Source organism: Elaeis guineensis, chromosome 6 (genome assembly GCF_000442705.2).
Source record: "Elaeis guineensis isolate ETL-2024a chromosome 6, EG11, whole genome shotgun sequence".
NCBI classification, from domain to species: domain Eukaryota; kingdom Viridiplantae; phylum Streptophyta; class Magnoliopsida; order Arecales; family Arecaceae; genus Elaeis; species Elaeis guineensis.
Window position 1 is genome coordinate 28,131,773 of NC_025998.2, and position 12,992 is coordinate 28,144,764.

Sequence of the window (12,992 nt, forward strand, 5' to 3'; positions counted from 1 at the left end):
TCAAATCTCATATTTAAGTATTTGATTATAATGTTCTTCGAATCAAATTATTATTTTGATCATTTTAAAAATAATGTAGATCACAATATTTTTGCTGTGCACTTTGATTCAAATCTTTCAATACATTTGTGTTAAGTCTAATTTTTTAAGTTATTGCATAATCCATATAAGTTATCATCTCAATATCTCTAATATCCACCTACTATACTTAAGTTTGATTTTATGTATCATAATTCATCTACTTATGCCCTGACATCATATAAATTATTACAATCCCAATCTGAGATCATGAGTCAGAGGTTATAGCATGGCAACCATTGCATACTCATCGAGAAGTCTCTCCACAAGCATGCAAGATATTTCATTATGATATCATAAAGTAATAGCATAATAAAATTTAAATTATTAATATTCAATTTTTATTTAAATAACTAAATTAAATATTTTATAAAATAATATTTTATAGTCTTGTATCAAATTTTAATAAATCCTAATCTAAATAAAAAAATCAAATTCTACTTTTAATTCACTCTCTCAAATTAAATCCTCGAGTCAAGCTAGTACTCTGAATATATAAAATAGTAAAATATAGAGTAATAAATTATACAACCTAGTAAGTGATATACACTTTAACTAGATAAATCAAGTAATAATAATAAATTAAAAATAAGCATGCAAGATGCATTAATTCAAAATATATAATACTAATCAAAATAAGATCCATCCAAATTTATTTTATTTATAAATTGATTTCTTTCAAAACATCATACTAATTTTGATAGCCATGAACAAAATCACAGTACTAATGCATAATCCCTACTGATAGAATATCAAATTATCAGTATTTAACTACTCCACTAGTAAGATATCAAAATACCATTACACAACTCTCACTAGCAGGATATCAAGTATCAGCATTTAACTATCCTTCTAGTAAGATATCAAAAGATTAGCATTTAACCGCCTCATTGGCGGGGTATGAAAGTATCAGTATTTAACCTCCACTGGTAGAGTTTGATACATAGTCAGGTTGTGAGTATAAATTCATCTCAAATCAATATATTTTTTTCAAAAATATATTTTCATGTTGCAAATTGAATAATTTCTAAAGCTATATGACATCAAAATCAATTAATATGATTCATATTAAATCCAATACATTCAATCCTAAATTACTTAATATTCAAAAAAAAGATATATTCATGGTAATTCAAAATACAAACATCAGATTCATAAATCATGAATAATCTAATACAAAAAATATTTTATAATTTATCGATAAATCTAAAAAAAGTATAGTATTATTTATCTCATATATACTCCAAAAAATTTATATAATTTTATAATTTTTTTTCAAAATCTTTAATTCATAAATCATATCACAGTATCCTAATATTGGATATTTTCTTGTTGAGACAACTACACCCCTATACATAATCAAGTCCAATAATTAGAAAGAAGACAAATAATTAGAAAAACCATGATTAATGAATAGTCGCATCCAACAGTCTAAATCAATTTAGTCATGATAATTTTGTTCGATCATAATTAAACTAGATAGTTCAAAATCTCTCAACTGGATCAATTTGGACTCAAAGCTATAGGGCTCAGATCATTCACTAATTTCATAAATTAAGTAGAGAGAAAATATTGGAGGAAAAAAAATTAACAAGTGAAACAAAGTTAATCAGATGACATTATCTGATATCTTGATTAGTCTGATCAAGATGATTTTAATCAAATTATGATTGAATTAGTTATGTACATATGGTCTAACAAAAATCATGGATAATCGAATCTAGAAGAATCTAGTCTGATCAGGGTTGATATCGACATGCTGCCTGACAACCACGGGTGATGACCTTTTTTACTAGGATTGGATCAAAATTATTGAAAGTAATCCTTTTACTAAATCAATTCTTAAGAGAGAGAAATTTATGAAGAGAGAGAAATAATTTAGAGAGAGAAAATAGAGAGATAATTTTAGAGAGAGAAAGAGAGGGAAGAGAGAAAAGAGAGAAACTCTCTCTCTGTTGCCCAGCTATGCAACCCAAGAGGAAAGAGGTGAATTGGATTTTTTAAAATTTTAATGTTAATTTAGAACTACGAGGATTAAATAACAATGAGCAGGATATATGTAGAGAGTGATTTAAGTAAGGTGTAGAAATAAGATGCAAGAATGCAAGAAGATAAGAAAATTTAGAAAGAGAGCAAGTAAGCACAATACAAACAAACAAGATTTATAGTGGTTCGATGCCAACCTTGTACCTACATCCACTCTCCAAGCTTCTACTTGAAAATTCAAATCTACTAAACCGTATTCAAATAGAATACAACATCGGTATCTCTGACTCTAGCTATCCAAGCTAGAACACTTATTTTTCAGCTACAAACCAACTCAATACAATTCGATCCAAAGTTCGGATCAATCTATCCAAATTTTAGAACCCTTCCAAAACTAACAATCAAGACAAAAAGAAATATGTGAGTTAATCACACGAAAATACAAATTTAGCTCTTTTAATGAGCAAATAAAACTTTAAATACACTTGACACAATACGAAGAAAGTTTTTTTGATTTTTCTCAAGGTGGTTGAAGACTTGAATGAGCTCTAGAGGGGTTGGTGAACTTGAATTGAAAGCTTCTTTTTCTTGAAGAAGTCTTTTTGCTTAGGACTCAAATGAATGCTTGAGTCTCTTTAATCTATATAACTTTTTTCCTCCTTTAAGTGCCTTTATAGCTTCAATAGATGGTAGAAAAAAATTTGGACTAAAATAGAGTCGTTGGAGATCATTAAAAGAGCATTAAATGCTACTAAAAAAACTGAAAACTAGCCGTTACGGAAGTTTCCATCACAGAGGGTTGACTCATGGGGTTGACCTCTGCACAGGGGTCGACTCATGGGGTCGACCTGTTCTATGGATCGATCTCTGTGGCACAGAATAAAAAATCACTATTTTGTATCTTTAGCCTGCACAGCAATAGAGGTCGACTCATGGGATCGACCCCTTTGGGTGTGCCAGCCAAAAATAGCATACCGTTCAGTCCTTTTTGATAGGAGTTGACTCATAGGGTCGATCCAATTCTTTAAACTCAAATTTTCTTAATATATCTATCCAAAAAGTATAAAATTGCCTCCAATAGATCATAAATTTCTGTTCTTGCTCTTGAGATTTTCGAATCAGAACTTGATAAAATTATGATTTTGCCTCTGAAATACAATAATTTTTTTTAAGCCGAAATCATTAGTAACCCCTCAAATGTATTGTAATCATCAAAATCAATTCATGGAGCAACAATCTCCTCCTTTTTGATGATGACAAAACAGTTGAGCAAAAGCAAAACATAACATATATAAAGCATTAATCAAGAATTTTAAATGTCTGAAAATACATCACTTAAATATTATAGTCAATTATTTGAATAAAATGCATCATGAGTAGTTTGAAGATTAGTGTTAAGATAGCTTATAAGATTATTTTTTGACAATTTTAGTTATTGCTCGATTTTAGACAAGTTTGCTTATTGCTCGATTTTATTCATCTGCTCCCCCTTTTTGACAACATCAATTAAGATTATTACTCCCCTCACTATAGCAATCATAAAGGATATTTCAATTTGCTCATATAGAAGATATTGCCATTCATAATATTTCATAACACATATATGAGGTATTTTTTATATCATATTAAGATATTTCAATTAATGCCATTCATAAAAATCAATCCAAAGATATTCATAAAAGTTAAAAGCATATATATGTATATATCTAAAATGTGACATAAGTGTCGCAATATATACGAGTCAAGTCAAAGTACATAGGCCATACAAAAATCATGTATAAAAATATAACTATCCATGAGTCAATCAGCCAACAATTACAAAGGCTATAGCTAGAACCTAAACATAAAAGACTAACTAAGCTAGATCTAATAGATATCAAGGCTAGAGGGATCAGAATCTGAAGAGTCAGAGATAGGATGAGGAGTCTCAAGATCAAGGCCATGGGCACGTCCTTGACCACATCTGCCTCGGCCATGGGCAGAAGTACCGATACGAGTAGAAGGACGAGAAGATCTTGGAGCCTGGGAAGCTATGGACTGTGCTAGGAGAGAAAGTCTGATGGTGTCCAATTGTTCCAAAGCTTTCATCATGGATTGCATCAAGACACCAATCTAGGTAGAGACAGTCTCACTGGAGTCACTGAACTGTCTCCTCAAGAAGGCAAATCCACCCTCCAAAACTCCTCGAAGTCTAGCCGCCTCTGCAGACAGATTGGAGACCTCTGTGATGTCCTCATGCGGCTGGGGATGGGCCAAGGCTAATACCTGCCTCTGCAAATTTAGAACTCTACCCGTCGTCTCAGAACACATCCCTCAAGCTTCTCAAGTCATACAGACTGAGCTGTGAGCATCTGAAAGATAGTAGAGATATGAGGGATCAAAGTTTGGTCTGAGTCAGCTTGAGATGTCAACCTCTGAGCAAAGATTGAGGTGGCAAACTACAGAGATAAAATGAAGACAACACGTTGGGACATCAACTCAATCTGATCATCTGCAAGTCTGAACTCTGAAGGATGTACCCTGCTCTCTGACTGTGGAACTGAAGCATGCCTCCTCACTGACTTTGAGGGACCAGCCTCGTGATCAGATACGAACTGAATATCAGGAGATGCTCTGTGATCATGAAGAGGTGAAGATGGTCCCTCCTTTTCTGCTCTCTCCTCTGCTCTCTCCTCAACACCCTTCGACCAACCACCATCAGTTTTTGAGAAATCCATGCAGTGCAGTGTGTGACGGTTGATGGTGTCAGAGTGTGATAATTTGGTGACTGTCTCTCCCTCAAAACAGACTTCGAACCTCCTAAAGACTAGGGTGAGTGCCATATTATAAGGCAAGTGAGCCTTAGACCTGTTCAGGGTCTCCCTCATGGCCTCAAACATTAAAGCAGGAAGGTTCAAGGGAGTCTGGGTGATCACATGGTACATGATACAAATGTTCCTACCAGATAAGAGGTCATGTCGCCACTCCTAGGGACAAATAGTTTGGTAACCATGTGATGCAAAAGCCTCATTTCAACTGAAAGAATTTTTGCTTCTAATTTATTCAAATTTTCAGTAAATATTCTTCCTAAAATAGCACTTAATCCTTCTTCTTTGATTGGGAGTTTCATATGAGTATAGCCTTCACAAGGCAAGTATAAGATTTGTCCCAAGTGTAATAGATCAAGAACTATGTTATCCCCTTTCACCAAGGATTTTACTGTTCCATTGTAATAACTCAAATTTAAGTAAAATTCTCTGACCAAATCAATATAAGTATTTTCTTTTAATAAATAATAAAACTCTCATCTTTGATTTTTAATCTTTGATTCAATAGAGAACCCTTCTTTTTCAAAAAACTTGAAATCTATATTCTTTCTGAGTTCCACTTTTCGATTGGAGAGAGATACCTTGCTTGGACTGAGTGGAGACTGTGAAGAAGCTGGAGTAGGATTTGGAACTGGAGTTGGAGCAGAAGAGAGCTTGGCAGCTATTCTTTTTCTGCGCACATCTTCCTCTAACCATCGAACAGATTTTCTTCTCTATGGTAGCTTTGATTTGGGAGCTATTTTGGACAGAAGAGACTTGCAAATAGCTTAGGAGAGTTGATGAGTGGTAGAGTGTAAGAGATTTTTAGAGAAAAAATAAAGATTTTGGGAAGATAGACCATCGGTTTGGAGAAAAGGGTTTGAAGCTAGGGTAAGCTCGAACCACCCAAATGAAGAAGAAAGAGAAGAGAGATTTAAATCCTAAAGGGGCAATTTAAAGAAGAAAATCTGGTGAGAAGAGGATTTTGAGATGAGAGTGGAGAGGGAGGTAATCTTGTTTGATGGAATGGGGAAGATGAACAGCAAAGGGGTTGGCTCTTTGCAATCGGTGAAATCCCAATAAAATAGAGCCTGATTGGTTTTAATAAAAAATTACAAGTTTATCCTAAAGTCGACCCTAGGGGTTGACTCATGGTAAGAAAAATAAAATAATAAAAAAATGATGAAAAAATTTCGAAAAAGTTTGAAACTTGAAAGAAGGATGTCTATTTGAGAGATTGATCATTTGAAGGATAGTTTTGAGCTTTTAAGAAAAGAGAGATATGAAATTAGCTCAAAAAATAAATTGGTTCAATGAATTTTTAGCAAATTAAACTTGAAATTAGAAAGATACTCAAGCTGAAGGATCAAAGATTTTTAATTCTCTTCTAATTTTACAAAATCTATCTTCACTTAAGGCCTTGGTAAAGATATCAGCCAATTATTTTTCAGTACATACATAATCAAGAATTATATCTTTATTATGGATATATTCTCTTATGAAATGATGTCTAATTTTAATATGTTTTGATCTAGAATGCTGAATTAGATTTTTAGTTAGATTAATAGCACTAGTGTTATCACATCTTATGAAAGTTTCATTGAGTTTGATGTCAAAATCCTCAAGTTGTTACTTAATCCACAGGATTTGAGCACAGCAACTTTCGGCTGCAATGTATTCAGCCTCGACCGTAGATAGTGCTATCGAATTTTGCTTCTTGCTAAACCAAGAGATTAAGTTAACTCCAAAAAATTAGCAAGTTCCATTAGTACTTTTTCTATCTAATTTACATCCAGCAAAATCGACATCTGAATATCCTATTAAGTCAATTGATGAGTCCTTGAAATACCATAATCCTAGAGTTTATGTACCTTTTAAATATTTAAAATTTTTTTTAACTATATTTAAGTGTGATTCTTTTGGATTTGATTGAAAGCGTACACATAAATAAATACTAAATATAATATCTGGTCTACTAGCAGTTAAATACAATAAAGAACCAATCATTCCTCTATAAAATTTTGAGTCTATATTTTTATCTCCTTCATCCTTGTCAAGCTTACATGATGGGCTCATGGGTGTACCAATTACTTTGGAGCTCTCCATTTCAAATCTTTTGAGTAGTTCTTTTGTGTACTTGCTTTGGATGATGGAGATCTCTTCCTTTGTTTATTTGATTTGGAATCCGAGGAAGAATGTAAGTTCTCCCATCATACTCATCTCGAACTTTTCCTACATAAGCTTAGCAAAATCTTGACAAAGAGTTTCATTAGCAGATCCAAAAATAATGTCATCACTAAGATATCATCATGATTTCTTTTAATGAAAAAAGTTGTATCTACATTTTTTTTTGAAAAACTATTGTTAAGCAAGAATTTACTTAACCTTTCATACCAAGCCCTAGGTGCTTGATTTAGACTATATAGAGCTTTATTTAATTTAAAAATATGATTAGAAAAAGTATGATTTTCAAAATCGAAGGGTTGTTCTACAAAAATTTCTTCAGCAATATAACCATTTAAAAAAGCACTTTTGATATCCATTTGGAATAATTTAAAATTCATAAAGCATGCATATGCAAGTAAAAGCCTAATTGCTTTTAATCTAGTAACAGGTGCAAAGATCTCATCAAAATCAATTTCTTCTTCTTGATTATAATCCTTTGCAACCAATCTTGCTTTATTCCTAATTATATTTTTATGTTCATCTAATTTATTCCTATATACCCATTTTATGTCAATTACTGGATAATTTTTAGGTCTTGATACTAATGTCCATACATTATTTCTTTCAAATTGATTAAGTTCTTCTTGCATTGTATTTATCCAATTATAATCTTTTTCAGCTTCATCTATGGTTTTAGGTTCAAGATGAGAAACAAATACAAAATGATTGTATGCATCTCTAAGTGAAGAACAAGTTCTTACTCCATGTGTAGGATCACCAATAATTAGTTCTTTGGGATGATTGTGATCATACCTCTATTTTTTGGGTAGATCATTTATATCTTGAGATAATTGTTGTTGTTCTTCACCTTCATCATCTTGTTTGTTTTCATGTTCTTCTTTATTTTGAATTGTTGAGTCTTTTAAGGTGAGCTTCTTCATCCCTTCTATAAGAGGATCTGTATCATCAATACCTTCATTTTTTTTGAGAAAAAATCATTAGTCTCATAAAAAACAACATATATTGACTCCTCTACTACTAAAGTTCTTTTGTTGAAAACTCTAAAAGCTTTGCTAGAAGAAGAATAATCAAGAAAAATAGTTTCATCGAATTTTGCATCAAATTTTTCTAATCTTTCTTTATCATTGTTCAAAACAAAACATCGATAACCAAAAATATGTAAATATACAATATTTGGTTTTCTTTCTTTCCAAAGCTCATAGGGTATTTTCTTTAGAATTAGTCTAATTAAAGCATGATTTAATATATAACATGCCGTGTTAATTGCTTCCGCTCAAAAGTATTTTAGGAGGTTGCTTTCATATAGCATGGTACGGACCATTTCTTCAAAGATTCTATTTTTTCTTTCTACTACCTCATTTTGTTGGGATGTCCTAGGTACTGAAAAGTTATGGTAAATATTTTTTTTCATCATAAAATTTTTTAAAATCTTGATTTTCAAATTCAGTTCCATGATCACTTCGAATATGGTGAATTGAAAATTTTTTTTCATTAGTAACTTTTCGATAAAATTTTGAGACCATATGAAAAGTTTCATCCTTATGTGCCAAAAAGAAAACCCATGTAAAATGAGAGAAATCATCAATAATTACAAAGCCATATCATTTTCCACCCAAATTAGTAGTTCTAGTAGGTCCAAATAAATTCATGTGCAATAATTTTAATGGCCTAAAAGTTGAAACAATATTTTTATATTTGAATGATACTTTTATTTGTTTACCTAGTTAACATGCATCACAAATTCTATCCTTTTCAAAATTTAATTTAGATATATCGATAATCAATTCTTTTTAATAAATTTTGAAAGTGAATGCATGCTAATATGTGCAAGCCTACAGTGCCAAAGCCAACTAGTCTCATTAATGTTGGCATTCAAGACTACTAGGCATTGCAAGTTTATCATGGAAAGATCATTCAAATCTATCATATAAATATTACTATATCTATGCCCAACAAATTTAATACTTCTTCATTGGGACTAGTTACTATGCATAATGAAGATTCAAAAATAACTTTGTACCCTTTATCACAGAATTGACTAATACTCAATAGATTATATTTCAAACCATCTACTAATAAAATATTTTCAATATACTTGGAGGGAGTGATACCAATGTTATCTATATCGATGATCTTTTCTTTGCTATTGTCTCCAAAGGTGATCATCCCTCCATCTTTTGCATCAAGTGTGATGAATTGAGATTCATCACTGGTCAGGTATCTTGAGCACTCATTATCAAGATATCATTTTTGATTTATTTCTTGGGATGCAAGACACACCTGCATGCAAATATCAAGTTTTCACTTTAGGTACCCAAGCTTTCTTGGGTCCTTTTCGGTTAGTCACATGGTTTCTTTTGGAATCCATATTTTCTTCACATTAAAATTTTTAGATTTGCTAGAGAAACAAGTATAGGATTTGTGTCCACATTTAAAGTAAGTAATATTTGAAAACTTATTGCTTGATGAGTTCGCATAGATATTTTTCAAAAATTTTTATTTCTTTAAAGGGTTGTAGCCAAGACCGACTTTATCATAAATGGCCTTTTGATTATCAAGTATCATTTGAAGTTTAGTTGAACTAAGAGTGAACTTTTCTGCCATAGGTTTTAACTTAGCAATTTTATTTTTCAAGTTTAGATTTTTTTGTGTCAAGATCAATTTTTCATTTGAAATAATTTTATTTTTTTAGTAAAAATTGATTCTTTGATTTTAATTCTTTGTTCTTTATCCCTAACTTCTTTAGATCATCAACTAGATCATAAAATACTTCTTGAAGTTTTTTGAAAGTAAAGTCATCAGGAGTTTCAGTGTTTACCTCATTTTCATGTGCCATAAGGTACAAGTTGGCTTGCTCATATAAATCTTCTTCTTCGGAGCTTGACTCATCACTATCACTCTATGTAGTCACCATAGCCTTTTCTTGTACTTCTTGGGGCCCTTCTTAGTTGTGGACATTCGGACCTGAAGTGCCTCGATTTTTTACATTCATAATAAATAAGAGATTGCTCCTTATCCTTCTCCTTGGTATGCTCTCCTTTGGTAGGTGGTCTCTTCCTCATTCTTTATTTTTTTTTCTTCAAAAATATTTTAAACTTTCTAGTGATGAGGGCCATTTCTTCATCTTGCTCTTCATTTTCTGTTTCTTCAGATTCCTCATCAAGTTGAGTAGTGGACTTGAGGGCGATTGTCCTCTTCTTCTTGACATCTTCTTCTTGATGTTGTTTCATGCTTAGCTCATGTGTCATTAGCGATCCTAGAAGCTCCTCCAAGAGTAAAATATTCAGATCTTTGGCTTCTTGGATTGTGGTCACTTTGGCCTCCCACATCCTTGGTAAAGACCTAAGAATCTTTCTCACAAGATCGCTGTTAGAGTAAGACTTACCAAGACTTTTTAGACCATTAATAATATCCATAAAATGAGTAAACATTTCAGTTATTGATTCATCATGCTCTATTTTAAAGAGTTCATATTTATGCACAAGCATGTTAATTTTTGATTCCTTAATTTGATTAGTGCCTTCATGTATTACTTCTAATCTATTCCATATTTTCTTAGCTGACATGCATGTTAAAATGCGATTAAACTCATTAGCATCTAAAGCATAATATAAAATATTCATGGCTTTAGCATTGAGTTGAGCCATTTTCTTGTCAACCTCATCCCATTCTCTTTCGGGTTTGGTTGATTTTACACCATCAATTATCTTAGTGGGTGTGTGTGGTCTATTAACTGTGATACTCCATATATCATAGTCAAGTACCTGAATAAAGATTTTCATCCGAGCTTTCCAATAGGTGTAGTTTGATCCATTGAAAAGTGGAGGTTGGTTTGTAGACTGTCCTTCGACTAGTGAAATACCAACTTGAGTTGTCATAGATCTTTAGCTTTTTGATAGTTAAATCAAAGTAGGACTAGAGCACCGAGCTCTGATACTACTTGTTGCCCAGCTATGCAACCCAAAAGGAGGAGGGTGAATTGGATTTTTTAAAATTTTAATGTTAATTTAGAACTACGAGGATTAATAACAATGAGCAGGATATATGTAGAGAGTGATTTAAGCAAGGTGTAGAAATAAGATGCAAGAATGCAAGAAGATAAAAAAATTTAGAAAGAGAGTAAGTAAGCATAACACAAACAAACAAGATTTATAGTGGTTCGGTGCCAACCTTGCACCTACATCCACTCTCCAAGCTCCTACTTGGGAATTCAAATCTACTAAATCATATTCAAATAGAATACAATGTCGGTACCTCTGACTCTAGCTATCCCAAGCTAGAACACTTATTTTTTCGGGTACAAACCAACCCAATACAATCCGATCCAAGGTTCGGATTAATCTATCCAAATTTTGGAATCCTTCTAAAACTAACAATCAAGACAAAAAGAAGTATGTGAGTTAATCACACGAAAATACAAATTTAGCTCCTTTAATGAGTAAATAAAACTTTAGATACACTTTACACAATATGAAGAAAGCTTTTCTGATTTTTCTCAAGGTGGTTGAAGACTTGAATGAACCCTAGAGGGGTTGGTAAACTTGAATTGAAGGCTTCTTTTTCTTGAAGAGGTTTTTTTGCTTAGGGCTCAAATGAATGCTTGAGTCTCTTCAATCTATATATCTTTGTCTCTCCTTCAAGTATTTTTATAGCTTCAATAGATGGTAGAGAGAAATCTGAGCTGAAATAAAGCCGTTGAAAATCATTAAAAGAGCATTAAATGCTTTCAAAAAAGCTGAAATTAGCCATTACGGAAGTTTCCATCACAGGGGGTCGACTCATGGGGTCGACCTTTGTGGCACAGAACAGAAAATCACTGTTATGTATCTTGGCCTGCACAGCAACAGAGGTCAACTCATGGGGTCGACTCCTTTGGGTGTGTCAGCCAAAAATAATATGTCGTTCTGCCCCTTTTGACAGGAGTCGACTCATAGAGTCGACCCAATTCTTTAAACTCGAATTTCTCTCACATATCCATCCAAAAAGTATGAAATTGCCTCCAATAGATCACAAATCTTTTGTTCTTGCTCTTAAAGCTTTCGAATTAGAACTTGATAAAATTACGATTTTATCCCTGAAATACAATAAATCTTTTTCCAAACCAAAATCATTAGTAACCCCTCAAATGTATTATAATCATCAACATCAATTCATGGAGCAACACTCTCTCTTTTCTTTTTTTTTTTTATATATTTTTTTCTTTTTTTTTCTTCCTTACAAAATAGGGGACTTATGTCCTTCCCGAGATAGAGGAGGGCTGCCGGTCGGTATGGCTATGGCCGGTGGTGGCTGAACCACGGTGAGGCAACCAGAGTTCATCGATGGCTAGCGATGACCGCCAGCATCAAAAAATCAAATAAAACAAATGAAGAAAAAGAAAACACAAAATTAGAACAGAGCATCCTTTCCTCGGCTTAAATTTGAAAATGGTCCTGTTGCACGGGCTCGTAGCTAGGTTGGAGTGTTTGAGATTTGGACATGTCGCATCTTGTGGGCTAGGTACTACAGAGCAAGGTGGAACAACCATGATGCATGCTGATGTAGTGTCTTTTTTTTTAATGAAAAGTTGGTGGCAATCTTCTCTCTCTGTACATGTATATATATCTAGTTATCTACTAAATATATAGGTGAGAGATAGCTCCACCTCTCTAAAATGCTACAAAATTCACAGAAAAATTGAGCATGCTATGCCATGAATTCAAATTGATTGAATTCCCTTTAATATGTTATCTTTTCAAACAAACTACGAGGAGATGCTAGTATTTCGTAAGTTCACTAGTTTTGGTTGTCACCTCGGAGGATTAGAACCAAAAAAAGGATAAGATGCTTCGGTAAAAGTACAAAATCTAATTAATATTCTTTCCTCGACATAATTGTTATAAATATCTTTATCTCTACACATAATATATATATGACCGCATTGCCACTTGTAAGCCAAATTGTCCATGCGAAGCC